Source organism: Pseudophryne corroboree, chromosome 6, assembly GCF_028390025.1.
Source record: "Pseudophryne corroboree isolate aPseCor3 chromosome 6, aPseCor3.hap2, whole genome shotgun sequence".
In the NCBI taxonomy this organism is placed as follows: domain Eukaryota; kingdom Metazoa; phylum Chordata; class Amphibia; order Anura; family Myobatrachidae; genus Pseudophryne; species Pseudophryne corroboree.
This window is the reverse complement of record NC_086449.1, coordinates 7,983,040-7,992,959: the sequence shown is the minus strand read 5'-3', so window position 1 is coordinate 7,992,959 and position 9,920 is coordinate 7,983,040.

Sequence of the window (9,920 nt, the reverse complement as noted above, 5' to 3'; positions counted from 1 at the left end):
CCCTAACCCTCCCCTGCCCCCTACCCTAACCCTCCACTGCCCCCACCCTAACCCTCCCCTGCACCCTACCCTAACCCTCCACTACCCCTACCCTAACCCTCCACTGCCCCCTACCCTAACCCTCCCCTGCCCCCTACCCTAACCCTCCCCTACCCTAACCCTCCCCTGCCCCTACCCTAACCCTCGCCTGCCCCCTACCCTAACCCTCCCCTACCCTATCCCTCCCCTGCCCCCTATCCTAACCCTACCCTATCCCTCCCCTGCCCCCTATCCTAACCCTACCCTATCCCTCCCCTGCCCCCTACCCTAACCCTCCCCTGCCCCCTACCCTAACCCTCCCCTGCCCCTACCCTAACGCTCCCCTGCACCCTACCCAAACCCTCCACTGCCCCCTACCCTACCCTCACCCTCCCCTGCCCCCTACCCTAACCCTCCCCTACACTAACCCTCCCCTGCCCCTACCCTAACCCTCCCCTGCCCCCTACCGTAACCTTCCCCTGCCCCTACCCTAAACCTCCCCTGCCCCCTACCCTAACCCTCCCCTGCCCCAACCCTATCCCTCCCCTGCCCCCTATCCTAACCCTCCCCTGCCCCCTACCCTAACCCTCCCCTTCCCTAACCCTCCCCTGCCCCTACCCCATCCCTCCCCTGCCCCCTATCCTAACCCTCCCCTGCCCCCTACCCTAACCCTCCCCAACCCTATCCCTCCCCTGCCCCCTACCCTAACCCTCCCCTGCCCCTACCCTAACGCTCCCCTGGACCCTACCCTAACCCTCCACTGCCCCTACCCTAACCCTCCCCTGCCCCTACCCTATCCCTCCCCTGCCCCCTATCCTAACCCTCCCCTGCCCCTACCCTAACCCTCCCCTACCCTAACCCTCCCCTGCCCCTACCCTAAACATCCCCTGCCCCCTACACTAAACCTCCCCTATCCTAACCCTCCCCTGCCCCTACCCTATCCCTCCCCTGCCCCCTATCCTAACCCTTCCCTGCCCCCTACCCTAACCCTCCCCTACCCCTCCCCTGCCCCTACCCTATCCCTCCCCTGTCCCCTATCCTAACCCTTCCCTGCCCCTACTCTATCCCTCCCCTGCCCCCTATCCTAACCCTCCCCTGCCCCCTACCCTAACCCTCCCCTGTACCCTACCCTAACGCTCCTCTGCCCCCTACCCTAACCCTCCCCTGACCCTACCCTATCCCTCCCCTGACCTCTATCCTAACCCTCCCCTGCCCCCTACCCTAACCCTCCCCTGCCCTCTACCCTAACCCTCCCCTGACCCCTACCCTAACGCTCCCCTGCACCCTACCCTAACCCTCCCCTGCCCCCTACCCTAATGCTCTCCAGCCCCCTACCCTAACCCTCCCCTGTCCCCTACCCTATCCCTCCCCTGCCCCCTATCCTAACCCTCCCCTGCCCCCTACCCTAACCCTCCCCTGACCCCTACCCTAACGCTCCCCTGCCCCCTACCCTAACCCTCCCCTGAACCCTACCCTAATGCTCCCCTGTCCCCTACCCTAACCCTCCTCTGCCCCCTACCCTAATGCTCCCCTGCCCCCTACCCTAACCCTCCCCTGCCCCCTACCCTAATGCTCCCCTGCCCCCTACACCCTCCCCTGCCCCCTACCCTAACCCTCCCCTGCCCCCTACCCTATCCCTCCCCTGCCCCCTATCCTAACCCTCCCCTGCCCCCTACCCTAAGCCTCCCCTGCCCCCTACCCTAACCCTCCCCTGACCCCTACCCTAACGCTCCCCTGCCCCCTACCCTAACCCTCCCCTGCCCCCTACCCTAACCCTCCACTGACCCCATCCCTAACCCTCCCCTGCCCCTACCCTAACCCTCCCCAGCCCCGTACCCTAACCCTCCCCTGCACCCTACCCTAACCCTCCCCTGCACCCTACCCTAACCCTCCATTGCCCTAACCCTAACCCTCCCCTGACCCCTACCCTAACGCTCCCCTGCCCCCTACCCTAAACCTCCCCTGACGCCTACCCTAACGCTCCCCTGTCCCCTACCCTAACGCTCCCCTGTCCCCTACCCTAAGGCTCCCCTGCCCCCGACCCTAACCCTCCCCTGCCCCCTACCCTAACCCTCCCCTGCCCCCTACCCTAACCCTCCACTGCCCCTACCCTAACCCTCCCCTGCACCCTACCCTAACCCTCCACTGCCCCTACCCTAACCCTCCCCTGCCCACTACCCTAACCCTCCACTGCCCCCTACCCTAACCCTCTCCTGCCCCCTACCCTAACCCTCCCCTACCTTAACCCTCCCCTGCCCCTACCCTAACCCTCGCCTGCCCCCTACCTTAACCCTCCCCTGCCCCCTACCCTATCCCTCCCCTGCCCCCTATCCTAACCCTCCCCTGCCCCCTACCCTAACCCTCCCCTACCCTACCCTATCCCTCCCCTGCCCCCTATCCTAACCCTCCCCTGCCCCCTACCCTAACCCTCCCCTACCCTATCCCTCCCCTACCCCCTATCCTAACCCTCCCCTGCCCCTACCCTATCCCTCCCCTGCCCCCTATCCTAACCCTCCCCTGCCCCCTACCCTAACCCTCCCCTGCCCCCTACCCTAACCCTCCCCTGCCCCTACCCTAACGCTCCCCTGCACCCTACCCTAACCCTCCACTGCCCCCTACCCTAACCCTCCCCTGCCCCTACCCTAACCCTCCCCTGCCCCCTACCCTAACCCTCCCCTACGCTAACCCTCCCGTGCCTCTACCCTATCCCTCCCCTGCCCCCTACCCTAACCCTCCCCTACGCTAACCCTCCCCTGCCCCTACCCTATCCCTCCCCTGCCCCCTACCCTAACCCTCCCCTGCCCCCTACCCTAACCTTCCCCTGCCCCTACCCTAAACCTCCCCTGCCCCCTACCCTAACCCTCCCCTACGATAACCCTCCCCTGCCCCTACCCTATCCCTCCCCTGCCCCCTATCCTAACCCTCCCCTGCCCCTACCCTAAGCCTCCCCTGCCCCCTACCCTAAACCTCCCCTACCCTAACCCTCCCCTGCCCCTACCCAATCCCTCCCCTGCCCCCTATCCTAACCCTCCCCTCTCCTGCCCCCTATCCTGACCCTCCCCTTCCCTAACCCTCCCCTGCCCCCTACCCTATCCCTCCCCTGCCCCCTACCCTAACCCTCCCCTGCCCCTACCCTAACACTCCCCTGGACCCTACCCTAACCCTCCACTGCCCCCTACCCTAACCCTCCCCTGCCCCTACCCTAACCCTCCCCTGCCCCCTACCCTAACCCTCCCCTACGCTAACCCCCCCTGCCCCTACCCTATCCCTCCCCTGTCCCCTATCCTAACCCTCCCCTGCCCCTACCCTAACCCTCCCCTACCCTAACCATCCCCTGCCCCCTACCCTAAACCTCCCCTACCCTAACCCTCCCCTGCCCCTACCCTATGCCTCCCCTGCCCCCTATCCTAACCCTCCCCTGCCCCCTACCCTAACTCTCCCCTTCCCTAACCCTCCCCTGCCCCTACCCCATCCCTCCCCTGCCCCCTATCCTAACCCTCCCCTGCCCCCTACCCTAACCCTCCCCTTCCCTAACCCTCCCCTGCCCCTACCCTATCCCTCCCCTGCCCCCTACCCTAACCCTCCCCTGCCCCTACCCTAACGCTCCCCTGGACCCTACCCTAACCCTCCACTGCCCCTACCCTAACCCTCCCCTGCCCCCTACCCTATCCCTCCCCTGCCCCCTATCCTAACCCTCCCCTGCCCCTACCCTAACCCTCCCGTACCCTAACCCTCCCCTGCCCCTACCCTAACCATCCCCTACCCCCTACACTTAACCTCCCCTATCCTAACCCTCCCCTGCCCCTACCCTATCCCTCCCCTGCCCCCTATCCTAACCCTTCCCTGCCCCCTACCCTAACCCTCCCCTACCCCTCCCCTGCCCCTACCCTATCCCTCCCCTGTCCCCTATCCTAACCCTTCCCTGCCCCTACTCTATCCCTCCCCTGCCCCCTATCCTAACCCTCCCCTGCCCCCTACCCTAACCCTCCCCTGTACCCTACCCTAACGCTCCTCTGCCCCCTACCCTAACCCTCCCCTGCCCCTACCCTATCCCTCCCCTGCCCCCTATCCTAACCCTCCCCTGCCCCCTACCCTAACCCTCCCCTGCCCTCTACCCTAACCCTCCCCTGACCCCTACCCTAACGCTCCTCTGCCCCCTACCCTAACCCTCCCCTGCCCCCTACCCTAATGCTCTCCAGCCCCCTACCCTAACCCTCCCCTGTCCCCTACCCTATCCCTCCCCTGCCCCCTATCCTAACCCTCCCCTGCCCCCTACCCTAACCCTCCCTTGCCCCCTACCCTAACCCTCCCCTGACCCCTACCCTAACGCTCCCCTGCCCCCTACCCTAACCCTCCCCTGAACCCTACCCTAACGCTCCCCTGTCCCCTACCCTAACCCTTCTCTGCCCCCTACCCTAATGCTCCCCTGCCCCCTACCCTAACCCTCCCCTGCAACCTACCCTAATGCTCCCCTGCCCCCTACACCCTCCCTGCCCCCTACCCTAACCCTCCCCTGCCCCCTACTCTATCCCTCCCCTGCCCCCTATCCTAACCCTCCCCTGCCCCCTACCCTAACCCTCCCCTGCCCCCTACCCTAACCCTCCCCTGACCCCTACCCTAACGCTCCCCTGCCCCCTACCCTAACCCTCCCCTGCCCCCTACCCTAACCCTACCCTGCCCCTACCCTAACCCTCCCCAGCCCCCTACCCTAACCCTCCCCTGCACCCTACCCTAACCCTCCACTGCCCCTACCCTAACCCTCCCCTGACCCCTACCCTAACGCTCCCCTGCCCCCTACCCTAAACCTCCCCTGACGCCTACCCTAACGCCCCCCTGTCCCCTACCCTAACGCTCCCCTGTCCCCTACCCTAACGCTCCCCTGCCCCCTTCCCTAACCCTCCCCTGCCCCCTACCCTAACCCTCCCCTGCCCCCTACCCTAACCCTCCACTGCCCCTACCCTAACCCTCCCCTGCACCCTACCCTAACCCTCCACTGCCCCTACCCTAACCCTCTCCTGCCCACTACCCTAACCCTCCACTGCCCCCTACCCTAACCCTCTCCTGCCCTCTACCCTAACCCTCCCCTACCCTAACCCTCCCCTGCCCCTACCCTAACCCTCGCCTGCCCCCTACCTTAACCCTCCCCTGCCCCCTACCCTATCCCTCCCCTGCCCCCTATCCTAACCCTCCCCTGCCCCCTACTCTAACCCTCCCCTACCCTACCCTATCCCTCCCCTGCCCCCTATCCTAACCCTCCCCTGCCCCCTACCCTAACCCTCCCCTACCCCCTATCCTAACCCTCCCCTGCCCCTACCTATCCCTCCCCTGCCCCCTATCCTAACCCTCCCCTGCCCCCTACCCTAACCCTCCCCTGCCCCCTACCCTAACCCTCCCCTGCCCCTACCCTAACGCTCCCCTGCACCCTACCCTAACCCTCCACTGCCCCCTACCCTAACCCTCCCCTGCCCCTACCCTAAACCTCCCCTGCCCCCTACCCTAACCCTCCCCTACGATAACCCTCCCCTGCCCCTACCCTATCCCTCCCCCCGCCCCCTATCCTAACCCTCCCCTGCCCCTACCCTAAGCCTCCCCTGCCCCCTACCCTAAACCTCCCCTACCCTAACCCTCCCCTGCCCCTACCCCATCCCTCCCCTGCCCCCTATCCTATCCCTCCCCTCCCCTGCCCCCTACCCTGACCCTCCCCTTCCCTAACCTTCCCCTGCCCCCTACCCTATCCCTCCCCTGCCCCCTACCCTAACCCTCCCCTGCCCCTACCCTAACGCTCCCCTGGACCCAACCCTAACCCTCCACTGCCCCCTACCCTAACCCTCCCCTGCCCCTACCCTATCCCTCCCCTGCCCCCTATCCTAACCCTCCCCTGCCCCTACCCTAACCCTCCCCTACCCTAACCATCCCCTGCCCCCTACCCTAAACCTCCCCTACCCTAACCCTCCCCTGCCCCTACCCTATGCCTCCCCTGCCCCCTATCCTAAACCTTCCCTGCCCCCTACCCTAACCCTCCACTACCCCTCCCCTGCCACTACCCTATCCCTCCCCTGTCCCCTATCCTAACCCTTCCCTGCCCCTACCCTATCCCTCCCCTGCCCCCTATCCTAACCCTCCCCTGCACCCTACCCTAACCCTCCCCTGCACCCTGCCCTAACGCTCCTCTGCCCCCTACCCTAACCCTCCCCTGCCCCTACCCTATCCCTCCCCTGCCCCCTATCCTAACCATCCCCTGACCCCTACCCTAACCCTCCCCTGCCCTCTACCCTAACCCTCCCCTGACCCCTACCCTAAGGCTCCCCTGCCCCCTACCCTAACCCTCCCCTGCCCCCTACCCTAATGCTCTCCTGCCCCCTACACTGACCCTCCCCTGCCCCCTACCCTAACGCTCCCCTACCCCCTACACCCTCCCCTGCCCCCTACACCCTCCCCTGCCCCCTACCCTAACCCTCCCCTGCCCCCTACCCTATCCCACCCCTGCCCCCTACCCTAACCCTCCCCTGACCCCTACCCTTACGCTCCCCTGTCCCCTACCCTAACCCTCCCCTGCCCCCTACCCTAACCCTCCCCTGACCTCTACCCTAACGCTCCCCTGCCCCCTACCCTAACCCTCCCCTGCCCCCTACCCTAAACCTCCCCTGACCCCTACCCTAACGTTCCCCTGTCCCCTACCCTAACCCTCTCCTGCCCCTAACCGAACGCTGCCCTGCACCCTACCCCAACCCTCCACTGCCCCCTACCCTAACCCTCCACTGACCCCATCCCTAACCCTCCCCTGCCCCCTACCCTAACCCTCCCCTGCCCCCTACCCTAACCCTCTCCGGCACCCTACCCTATCCTTCCCCTGACCACTACACTAACCCTCCACTGCCCCTACCCTAACCCTCCCCTGCCCCCTACCCTAACCCTCCACTGCCCCCTACCCTAACCCTCCCCTGCCCCCTGCCCTAACCCTCCACTGCCCCCTACCCTAACCCTCCCCTGCCCCCTACCCTAACCCTCCACTGCCCCTACCCTAACCCTCCCCTGCACCCTACCCTAACTCTCCACTGCCCCTACCTTAGCCCTCCCCTGCCCCCCACCCTATCCCTCCACTGCCCCCTACACTAACCCTCCCCTGGCCCCTACCCTAACCCTCCCCTACCCTAACCCTCCCCTGCCCCTACCCTAACCCTCGCCTGCCCCCTATCCTAACCCTCCCCTGCCCCCTACCCTAACCCTCCCCTACCCCTACCCTAACCCTCGCCTGCCCCCTATCCTAACCCTCCCCTACCCCCTACCCTAACCCTCGCCTGCCCCCTACCTTAACCCTCCCCTACCCTAACCCTCCCCTGCCCCTACCCTATCCCTCCCCTGCCCCTCTATCCTAAAACTCCCCTGCCCCCTACCCTAACCCTCCCCTACCCTATCCCTCCCCTACCCCCTATCCTAACCCTCCCCTGCCCCTACCCTATCCCTCCCCTGTCCCCTATCCTAACCCTCCCCTGCCCCCTACCCTAACCCTCCCCTGCCCCCTACCCTAACCCTTCCCTGCCCCTACCCTAACGCTCCCCTGCACCCTACCCTAACCCTCCACTGCCCCCAACCCTAACCCTCTCCTGCCCCTACCCTAACCCTCCCCTGCCCCCTACCCTAACCCTCCCCTACGCTAACCCTCCCCTGCTTCTACCCTATCCCTCCCCTGCCCCTACCCTAACCCTCCCCTACGCTAACCCTCCCCTGCCCCTACCCTATCCCTCCCCTGCCCCCTACCCTAACCCTCCCCTGCCCCCTACCCTAACCTTCCCCTGCCCCTACCCTAAACCTCCCTGCCCCCTACCCTAACCCTCCCCTACGATAACCCTCCCCTGCCCCTACCCTATCCCTCCCCTGCCCCCTATCCTAACCCTCCCCTGCCCCTACCCTAACCCTCCCCTGCCCCCTACCCTAAACCTCCCCTACCCTAACCCTCCCCTGCCCCTACCCCATCCCTCCACTGCCCCCTATCCTAACCCTCCCCTCCCCTGCCCCCTACCCAGACCCTCCCCTTCCCTTCCCTAACCCTCCCCTGCCCCCTACCCTATCCCTCCCCTGCCCCCTACCCTAACCCTCCCCTGCCCCTACCCTAACGCTTCCCTGGACCCTACCCTAACCCTCCACTGCCCCCTACCCTAACCCTCCCCTGCCCCTACCCTAACCCTCCCCTGCCCCCTACCCTAACCCTCCCCTACGCTAACCCCCCCTGCCCCTACCCTATCCCTCCCCTGCCCCCTATCCTAACCCTCCCCTGCCCCTACCCTAACCCTCCCCTACACTAACCATCCCCTGCCCCCTACCTTAAACCTACCCTAACCCTCCCCTGCCCCTACCCTATGCCTCCCCTGCCCCCTATCCTAACCCTTCCCTGCCCCCTACCCTAACCCTCCCCTACCCCTCCCCTGCCCCTACCCTATCCCTCCCCTGTCCCCTATCCTAACCCTTCCCTGCCCCTACCCTATCCCTCCCCTGCCCCCTATCCTAACCCTCCCCTGCACCCTACCCTAACCCTCCCCTGCACCCTACCCTAACGCTCCTCTGCCCCCTACCCTAACCCTCCCCTGCACCTACCCTATCCCTCCCCTGCCCCCTATCCTAACCATCCCCTGCCCCCTACCCTAACCCTCCCCTGCCCTCTACCCTAACCCTCCCCTGACCCCTACCCTAAGGCTCCCCTGCCCCCTACCCTAACCCTCCCCTGCCCCCTACCCTAATGCTCTCCTGCCCCCTACCCTGACCCTCCCCTGCCCCCTACCCTAACGCTCCCCTACCCCCTACACCCTCCCCTGCCCCCTACACCCTCCCCTGCCCCCTACCCTAACCCTCCCCTGCCCCCTACCCTATCCCTCCCCTGCCCCCTATCCTAACCCTCCCCTGCCCCCTACCCTAACCCTCCCCTGACCCCTACCCTTACGCTCCCCTGTCACCTACCCTAACCCTCCCCTGCCCCCTACCCTAACCCTCCCCTGCCCCCTACCCTAACCCTCCCCTGCCCCCTACCCTAACCCTCCCCTGACCCCTACCCTAACGCTCCCCTGCCCCCTACCCTAACCCTCCCCTGCCCCCTACCCTAAACCTCCCCTGACCCCTACCCTAACGCTCCCCTGTCCCCTACCCTAAACCTCCCCTGCCCCCTACCCTAACCCTCCCCTGCCCCCTACCCTAACGCTCCCCTGCCCCCTACCCTAACCCTCCCCTGCCCCCTACCCTAAACCTCCCCTGACCCCTACCCTAACGTTCCCCTGTCCCCTACCCTAACCCTCTCCTGCCCCTAACCTAACGCTGCCCTGCACCCTACCCTAACCCTCCCCTGCCCCCTACCCTAACCCTCCACTGCCCCTACCCTAGCTCTCCCCTGCCCCCCACCCTATCCCTCCACTGCCCCCTACCCTAACCCTCCCCTGGCCCCTACCCTAACCCTCCCCTACCCTTTCCCTCCCCTGCCCCTACCCTAACCCTCGCCTGCCCCCTATCCTAACCCTCCCCTGCACCCTACCCTAACCCTCCCCTGCCCCTACCCTATCCCTCCCCTGCCCCCTACCCTAACCCTCCCCTGCCCCTACCCTAACGCTCCCCTGCACCCTACCCTAACCCTCCACTGCCCCCTACCCTAACCCTCCCTTGCCCCTACACTAACCCTCCCCTGCCCCCTACCCTATCCCTCCCCTGCCCCCTACCCTAACCCTCCCCTACGCTAACCCTCCCCTGCACCTACCCTATCCATCCCCTGCCCCCTACCCTAACCCTCCCCTGCCCCTACCCTAACCCTCCCTTGCCCCCTACCCTAACCCTCCCCTGCCCCCTACCCTAACCCTCCCCTGCCCCTACCCTAATGCTCCCCTGCACCCTACCCTAACCCTCCACTGCCCCCTACCCTAACC